The sequence below is a fragment of the Microtus ochrogaster genome, chromosome 1 (genome assembly GCF_000317375.1).
Source record: "Microtus ochrogaster isolate Prairie Vole_2 chromosome 1, MicOch1.0, whole genome shotgun sequence".
In the NCBI taxonomy this organism is placed as follows: Eukaryota; Metazoa; Chordata; class Mammalia; order Rodentia; family Cricetidae; genus Microtus; species Microtus ochrogaster.
This window is the reverse complement of record NC_022009.1, coordinates 38,691,663-38,701,355: the sequence shown is the minus strand read 5'-3', so window position 1 is coordinate 38,701,355 and position 9,693 is coordinate 38,691,663. Positions and strand designations below refer to the sequence as shown.

General features: G+C 43.7%; 1 protein-coding gene across 3 annotated transcripts in view; it reads right to left on the bottom strand.

Moving 5' to 3' along the window:
• Unc79 (unc-79 homolog, NALCN channel complex subunit) overlaps positions 1 to 9,693 on the bottom strand; it is a 244,519-nt gene that overhangs the window by 202,947 nt on the left and 31,879 nt on the right. The gene's annotated exons all lie outside the window — the stretch shown is intronic.

Here is a 9,693-nt window from a genome sequence, read left to right as displayed (position 1 = left end):
AAAGAAAGTGGTAAAGAAGTTTGCATGCACAATCATGAAAGAACAGGTTGGAACATGCTCAAACTACTTTCTATAGTGAAGAACCAACAAAATTCAGCCCTCACAAATTTAATTCTCTTCATTTCAACTACCTGAAAATGATCATGGGCCTGGAGAGATGACTTGGCCATTAAGAGCCCTTGTGGCAGCTCACAACCAGCTGTAACTCCAGTTCCAGGGGATCTGATGCCCTCTTCTGGCCTCTATAAGCATTAGACAAGCACACAGTAGGTACTCTTACATTTAGGCAAAACATCCTCATGCATTTAAAAGAAGAGGAAGAGGAGAAGGAGGAGGAAAGAAAACAATCGGAAGGAACTCCGACAAAAAATAACTTGTAATTCTGCTGAGGATATGAGTGAAGCTCATTTGCATTTCAAACTTGTACACAGGGGATGGTGTTTTGGCTGGCCCATGAGCCCAGGAGGACCCAGCAGCTCATCAAGACAAAGACACCTTGCTCTTTGCTCTACACATGTACCAGATTGCCACTGCAGACTTAGATAACTGGCAGACTGGATGTGTCTGACCATCTCCAAACACAACTGCACTCTGGACTCCGTGTTTCTAGCAATCTCCTGCCCTCTCCTGTTCTAGTTGCATCTTCAGAATGTTCTCGGTGTTCCATGGGAAGCCACGTGTCATAAATTGTGTTCCCCAAAATTCAAAATTGAAACCCTAACCTCAAAAAGTGAAGGTACCAAGAGAAAAGGCTTTTAAAAGACATAACCCAGTTCAGATGAAGTCATTACAGCGATGAGCCTCCTAGTCCAATCTTCCTTGTGTCCTTGTAAGAGAAGATTAGGACATGCAAGAGACAGCAGTAATGCAGGATCACACCGGAAAGGCTGAGTGGGGACAAGCGAGAAAGTGGCCATCTGCGAGGCAAGGAAAGAGGCCTCAGGAGAAACCAAATCTGCCAACACCTTGATCTTGAACTGGAAGTCTTCAGAACTGTGAGAAAATAAATGTCTGTTGTTGTAGCGGCTCCATCTGTGATGGTTTATGGCAGCTGGAGAACAGTAATACACCATCATACGGGTAAGGAAGAGAAGAAAGGCAAGAGCTCTGAATTAAGACCTCTGCTGCCCCTCTCTAGAAAAGCTCAGTGCCTCATCTGTAAAATGGAGAGGCTCCTATCAGGGAGTCACTTAGCACAGTGTCTAGCACATGCTCGCTTGCAGTAGATAACAAAAGCTGACTTGTGTCTCTTTCTTCCTGTTACCAAACACCAATTCCACCATGAGAGCCCACCATCTACCGGCTATCCCTCCAGCATCATTAATCTCTCCCTCTTTATTAAGTCTATTAATTAATGTCATTCTCATTCATAGAAGCTCCTCTGACAGAGGAAAACAAACTAAGTACCTTCCCCTACTCCACTCCCTCCAGCTACGGGCTTCTGCCTTCAGAGCTTAAATTATTAAGAGTTGTAGATACAGTCTCCCATGTGTGGTGTGTGTGTGTGTGTGTGTGTGTGTGTGTGTGTGTGTGTGTGTGTTTCTGTCTGTCCGTCCACACAGTCTCTCTCTATTAACCCCAACCTGGCTCGCACCTTCACCTCCGCACTGAATCTGGCTTTCACCCATCTCATTACTGTCCCTTCAAGTTCTTCCAAGTGGTCAGTCCAGCATTCCCACGTTTTTTTAAAACCTTCTTCTCTTGGTTTCCCTAACACCATATTCCCTCAGGCTTCTCCCTTTGAGAAGCAGCCTTCTTAGAGTGCTTTGCCACCTTCGGGCTACTAGAACGTTGGAATCGTTGAATCAGGGTCCACACTGACTCCCTTTGTCTCCGTCAATATCTCTCCCTGGGCAATCCCATCTACCCAGATGGCTACCTGTACTACCCACCGGCCAGAAATTCTGAAATATACATCTCCATTGCAGAAACTTGTGTCACTTGAGCAATAGACCTCCTCTCCATTTTTTCACCAAGGAATCTCAAATGGATCTCAGAGTAAACACATCCAACGCTAAATAACCCTCCCCCACCCACCCATCCCCAAATAAAACCTTGTACCATCTGTGCAATCTACCAAGTCCGCACAAAGGATGAGCAGCGTCCTCACACTGTCTCCTCAATCCTGATCCAGCACTTTCTCCTATAAACACAACCAACAAAATCCACATCCAAAGTATATTCTCTCTTCCCCCTCGATGGTATGACTTGCCACCATCTCCAGAGGGGCTCAAAAGACTCTTAGATCCCCTTCCAGATTCTCTCTCACCCCACCCCGCCAGGAGCAGCCTAAGAGGCCTTTTAAGATGTTTGCAGGATCCTCTGCAACCTGCTGCCCTCCCAGTGAAATCCAAACTTCTTCCCACACTCTTCCAGCCTGATCTCGCACCCACGGCCACACTAGTTGCTCTCGCTCAGTGTGTCGTGTAAATCTATTTCTTTTTGCATGAAAACTTTGTATTTGCTCAGCCTCTTCCTTGAGATCTTGTCCCTACACATTTTGTGTGACTAGTGTCAACTCATACCTCCGAGGTGGCCTGGCATGCCATTTTTGCTCATAGAGGCCTTTGCCAACATCCCTATCTGAACTGATTTCCTGACCCACCCTCCCATTTTTCTCTATAGTAACACTCTGTTTTAGTGTCTTCCCCGCAATGGCCAACACAATTTGCAACCGTGTACTTGTCTGAATAGCATTCACTGTCTCTTCCAAGTGGACATGCTCCAAGCATTGCGTCACTTGCTCGCCACTGCACAGTCCTGGGGCTTAACAAGACCCGACTACGCTGAGTTCCAAGGAAAGGGTGAAACAAAGGTGGTCAGCAGGGCAGTGACTGTTTTCAGTCGCTAAATGTTGTGTCCTTACAACCCAGAAGCCACCTGCCTAAGCAAAAGGGAAGTGAGCGCAAACCAAAACAGTCGTGAGGCGTTCACCTCACAAAGAAGACGCTGGTTTCTACTTGAACATACACTAATCCAGTCTCTGCTCCCTGCTACTTTTCTTCTTGGACACTTCACCGCATTTTCAGAGACAGAACACAAAAGAAAAATTCAGCCCAAGACATGAAAGTGATTCAACAAAACTAGAATTGCATACCACACAAGCATCAAAGCGGCTCCTTAACCTTAATGTGTTCCTGTGTCATGAAGTGTATTTAAAGCGACCAATACTATTTTCAAGTTTTTAATTATCTAGGCTACCAAAAAAGCAAAAATCAAAAGTCAGGTAAGCACAACTAAGGATATAAAACTCACGTAAAGGCTGCTGTTCAATCATACATGACATTTTAGAGTATTAATCTTTTTGAAAATTTTTTCTGCATAACTGAACATCACATATATAGAGACATATATAATTTTATAACTCATTTTCCCCATACATCAGAAATAGATTTCTACATCATTTCAATTACTCTGTAATTTTTTTAAAGTAAATCATAATTTATTTCACCACTCATCTATTGGTGTTTGTGAGATTTGGGGTGGTTCCACTATTCTACGTAATGCAACAAAGGAGCTGGAGAGAGGACTCGAAGGATAATAGCCAATACTGATCTTGCAAAGGACATGAGTTGCGTTCTCTGCGCCCACACCAGGCATTTTGCCTCTAATTCCAAGTCCAAGGCATCTGACACCTTCTTCTAAACTCCTCAGGTATCTACATACACATGAAATACACATTTACACATAATTTTAAAATAAAATAAATCACTAATGCTGCAAACAATAACCCTTAATATCTGACCATGTCCTTAGAATAAATTTTCAATGAGGAACTACACAAATATTAAACTCTTTGAAAGGATTTGGGGAGTCAGGTGTGGTAGTGTGTACCTGTAATCCCAGCTCTTGAGAGGTGCAAACAGCAGACTCAAGAGTTCAAGGTCAGGCCTCAACAGTTGAGAGCAGTAGCTACTCTTCCAGAGGACCCGTGTTCAATTCCCAGTCCCCATATGGTAGCTCACAACCGTCTCTAACTCCAGTTCCAGGGGATCCAACCTCTTCGGGCCTCTGCAGACACCAGGAGTACAAGTGGTCACAAACATAATGCAGGCAAAACCCCTGTACACACAGGGCCATCCTAAATAGAAAGTTTGTGGTCACCCTGGGCTACGTGAGAAATTGGACTTAAAAAATTAAAACAAAAACTAGCTCTTTAAAAAGAACAAATAAAGCTTTTTAGGATACTTGATAAACTGTTCTTCCAAAAAAAAAATAGTCCACTTCTTCAGCATAAAAAATAATACTGTTGAGCACCCACAATTGTGTGTGTTTTCATTTTTAAATCTTGCATAAGTGTTTGTGTTGTATTATTTCAAATTTACAGTTTACTAAACCACAAAAGTAGGTGCCCCCCCTCTGGACACAGAGCTAGAACATGGTAGGACTAGTTATTTAACTGACTGAGAGCACGCTTTTCCCCCAGACAACATTGGTCTCTGGTCGTTTTTAATGCTTTCATGACATTCAACCACAGGGATATGACATCAAATAACACTTGGCTGACCCTACTCTTTGCCATATCTCAATAAAGAACACTGTAATAACTAGATAAAATATTAGAGCAAATTTCCAATACATATTTCAGAAACACAAAACCGAATATATCTACTTCACTGGTCTGCCCTTTCCTTGAAATATCAAATGATTTCATCCTTCAGGACCCTCCCGAAGACCACCTCATCAGACCGTAAGTGTCCTTCCATCATTCCTGGGGCCTTCTAATTGACTCCAGATGTCATCAACTGCGCCCTTTCTAAGCATGCAGAGTGCCACCATCTACTTTCCAAACAGAGCCACTTGGTTATGTGCGTATTCCAGTAACTGTAAGCAAATCTCGATCACTCCAATTAGTTTCATTTTTGCAAATCCATTTTCCCTAAGACCTCTACGCCCTTGAAGACGGACCTGTCTTCTGATTGTAAATCCCTCAGAACGTGTCAGGACGCTAGGTGCACGGCAGATGGCCAGCAACAGCAGTGGCTGAAGAGATCAGAAAGCTTGAAATGTCAACTATCTTGAGTCCTACATACACTCTAAATTCTTTTAAAATTCTGCTATTATTTGTACAAATTATTTCCACACACAATTTATTATGTAAATTACATAAAGAATGCAGTATTCCTTTTCATGGTTAATTTCCTTCTATTGTTCCAACAGAACCTAAAATATAAAAAACTCTCTTGGTACATATTTCAAAGGATTTCAAGTTCTTTATCATATCTGAATACCCACTCTTCTCTTTTTCTGACTGACCACTCTGGTTCTAACAGGCTGAGTGTCCTGGGGTTTTCATGATGCCGTGCAGAGAGCCCCAATGGACTCTGGGTCTCCCCACAATGGGCTATGTATGACCACGGGCGAACCAGTTAATACCTCGACTCTTGTGGGTTCTTGCTTCATTGTGTTTGGTTTTTACCAAATGAGAATTGAAATAGCATTTCCGGTACATTCTTTGCAAATTATTAATTTGTAGACCTGATCGCCTGTGCTCTAATTCCACCTTAATTTTAATCAGTTTCTTGTTGTACCATGTAAACTCACTAACGGATCTGGTATGGTCCCCTTTTAAACTACGTTCTTGTCAGTTTAATATTTCATTAAGGAATAGCAGACATGGGGCTGGCAGGCAGGCTCAGGAGGTGAAGACACTGGCCAGCAAGCCTGGAGACTTGTGTTTGGTCCCCAGAACCCATATTAAGGTGGAGAGAAGAAACAGAACCAACTCCACAGAGTTACCCTCTGGCCTCCACACATACACCACGGTACACACATCTGCACATACACAGGGAGGCACATAAGGAGATAAGTGTAAAACGTTTTTAAAATAAATGACAGACGTGAGTAAAAAGAATCTGGACGTATTTCTCAAATGGGATTCCATAACCCCTCCCCATGGTGGTCTAAGCAGCAATCTGCCTGGTGTCTTACTCTTCTCTTGGTCAAGCATGGGTTATGGAACAGGATGTCTGCCTTAATTATCACTGCCTATCAGTCTTTATTCAGTCTTTTTGCATTAATAGAAATGGGATTATTTGGTAGTCTTATTGGCTCTAACAAGAAATCATCTCTCAAGATCTATTTTCTTCTTCCTCACAACATCGCCTGAATTAAATTTTGCACAACCTCCTTCTGAGATGAATTGCTATAATAACCAGGCTGATTGCACTCTGATCCTTTTTCACCATGACATCCACAGCCATCTTCCCAGAATTCAAATGTTTTTCATTCTCCGTTCATTGAAATTAAGTTAATCTATGAAGCCCAGGAAGAATTAATTCCCTGCCTACTAGCCAAGCTTCCTCGTCTGCTCTCTCCCTGGATGTCACACCTCAACCATCTGAACTTAAAAGACCCTAGCTGATGGTCTTAAACATGGTTTTGTTCACAAACACAAACCCTACTTCTCTGTCTGGCCTCAAAAAAATTCCTCAAGTTTCAAGTCTCACCATGTCGCCGATGGACAGTGAACCTTCCCTAGCCCATGCCACCTTCGCTGCAGCTCTTCTGAATGTTCACAGTCCCTGGCTTCTCTCTGCCACTTACCACTCCGTGATATTGCCAATAACTCAATAACTGTCTCCACACTGGACTACCAGAAGCATCTCTTTTAATTCCGTACACTCGGTATATAATAAGTGCCCGATTCCGAACAAATTATTTGTTGAATGAGTGAGTGGATGTAACACACAAGTCACTACAACAAAGCAGCTCAAAGTTTATGTCTTCTCATGAACTAGATTTAGATCTCGGATGTCACTAAGGCTTTCTCTGCCTCTCCTTCCTACTCCTCATCACAGGATCCCTTGCATCACCTTCTCAAGGACCCTAATTCCATCAACATTTGTGGGTGTGGAGAAGATCTGGCTGAAATAATATGACCCAAGCCCAAGAGACCGCCCAGTGGAGCTGCTGACGTCAGGGCTGCAGGGGCAGAGCCACCCCGCCCACTGCACTGCACAGCGATGCACCACCTGCCTTACTTGATGGGCGTGCAGCCTCAAGGTTGCAGCTCTGTCTGCCCTGCTCTAATCCAATATTCACCAGTGATGCTCCCGTCCCTTCCTTTTGAAACAGGAATGCAACGCTTACTCTGTGCTATTATAGACTTGGAAGTGTGTCATCTGGGGTTTTTATTTGTTTGTTTTTACAGTGACTCACAGATAAGAATTGGCTGTGAGTCTGGACTTTTAAACAGTGTGGGACTGTGCAGTCTACGTGGACTCCTGAAGTTGTCACTGAGTTGAATGCATTTCACAGGAGCCTAATGATGGCCAGGGCAAAACGCTATGGCTTGAATGTCCCTTCCCAGGCTTTGCTTTGCTTTGGTTTCTGTCTGTTCGTGTGTTTGTTTGTGTGTGATAAGGTTTCACTGTGCAGCCTGGTTGTCTCAGTGCCCACTACGGAGACCAGCCTGGCCACAAACCTGCACCAGTTCTTCCACTTCTGCGAGCACCACCACACTCAGCTCCAGGCTCATAGTTTGAACACTTGGTCCCCATGATGCAGCAGCCCTCAGGAAGTGGGGCCAGGCAGGTGGAAAGGTGACACAAGAGGATGATGCATGTCCCTGATTCCTGCCCTGCGCTCTCAAGCCTTCTGTCTTATGCCCCCAGACAAGCCTCACTGTGCAGTCTGGCTGCCCACAACCAAACTCTTCACTTTGCCTTTCCTGCCATGATGGCCTGTGGGCCTTCTGAAGCCGGAAGTCAAAATAACTCTCCCGTGACTTGAGTTGCTAATGTCAGATATTTTGTCTCAGTGATGAGAAAAGCAACTAGATACCAAGCTTTGCTTGAATTTGGGCTCCCCTGTGGACTGGCTGAGAGAACACGGGCAAAGCAATAAACTTCACTCAGTCCTAATTCCTTAATCTATAAAATGAGGGCAATTGTTTTTTATCTCGCGGTTGTATATATCGACATGCAGCACAAAGACTGGAACACAGTAAAAAGAAAAAAGTTACACTCCCAATTAGCTACTACAGATGGCTTCCTTTTCTCCATCCCTGCCTCTTCCCTAGACTAATGTTCTGTCCTTTCAATGAGAGATAATGTACAAACGTCGCTAATAATGAAGATTCAGAAATTAAAATGTAGGGAGAACAAAGCAACAGAGCTTTGTTTGAGCACCCTGGTGGATTCGCAGGGTTCTGTGTACAACCTTGATCAAAGAACACCACTCCTCCTGCGAGGAAGGTCATTCCCACTGAAAGCAAGACCTCACAAAAGATACAACCGCAAGGTAACGGCAAAGGAAACAAACGGGCAGAGAGCTGAAGCTGTCCAGGGATGTCAAATGCCGTGTGCACCTCATCGAGCTCTTCCAAAAATTTCTTCAGTCAATTTAAGGTCCGGGTGGCAAACGTTACCTGGCATTTTTGGCAGACAAGGAAGGTCAACAAAGAACATCCCCTGTTCCTCGTCAAAGAACTCCATTGTCACCACCACCACCATTAAACACCGCATTTGTTTAGTTGTTTACATTCTTCAAAATACTTCCACATACATTGTTCAGTTAGGTTTTGAGCATTTACATCATAAAAAATGCATTGGAAGTTTTAGGGAAATTTAGACATTACACAACGAATTGAGCACAAAAGTAAAAGACTCGCCTGCTCTTATACATCCATTAACTAAGGACAGGGTACTAACAAAGCCACAATTACTGAAGCACAATCCCCCGTCCTCCAGAAGGTCAGGAAAATCTACAATGATAATTCTCCATTCCGATGCGCCTTGCATAATGCCAGTCAACATGGAAACAACAGTTATATTGCTCCCGTGTTTCAGTGAAAAACTGCAGTTGAGAGCACCTTGGTAAGTGGCCCTGAGGTCGCAGGAGAGGTACAGGATAGAACCTTCTGTTACGCCACCTAGTAAGAGATGCTGGAACCAGCTGTGGCCACTGCACAATTTTAACTATTAGAAGGATGCCGCTGCATAAAACCACTCAGTGAGCTTTCATGCATCAATCAGCAAGACTAAACCCCTTGTCATCTGACAAAATATAAACACACAAACGTCTCCCTTGCTGGAAACGAGGCTCTCGCTATTAAGGCGAGCAGGGTCACCTGTTCAAGGTTACTAAGTCAGTTCTAGAGCTCTGCTGGTCAGGAGTGCTTGAACTAAGAACCCTGTACATCAGATTCACCAGACTGGTGGAGGAGGGATTAAGGAGGTGTGTTTTCATCAAGGAGAGGGTTGGCTATCAGGGAGGGTGGAAACGGAAGAGTCCTGTCCTATCAAACACAACAGGACTAGTCGTGGAAGCTCGGTTTTAAAGCTGACTAAGCAGCCTCCTCAAACCAAAAGTTTGAACTGGAAGAATCTGAAACCCAGTTATTAAGCAACTTCCAAAGCATCACGTGACTCAATAGTTGTACTTCCTAACTGGATGTGACAAGACTCCTAAATACCATACTTGAAGTTTCGTGAAAGAAAGGACAAGAACACCACTGGTCTATCCATAACAGCACATACTCGCAAACACAGATCTAACAAACGTTCACCACAAGACTCTCTGCCAAATGCTGTTACACTCTCTAATAAATAATTTTAAAAAGCTAGATCTTAAGAAGTCTTTGGTAGAATTCAGTGGTATACAGAATGATGTATTTCTACAGTCAGATTAAATACTCAAGGAGTATTGAATTGCCGGGTGGTGGTGGCGCACGCCTTTAATCCCAGCACT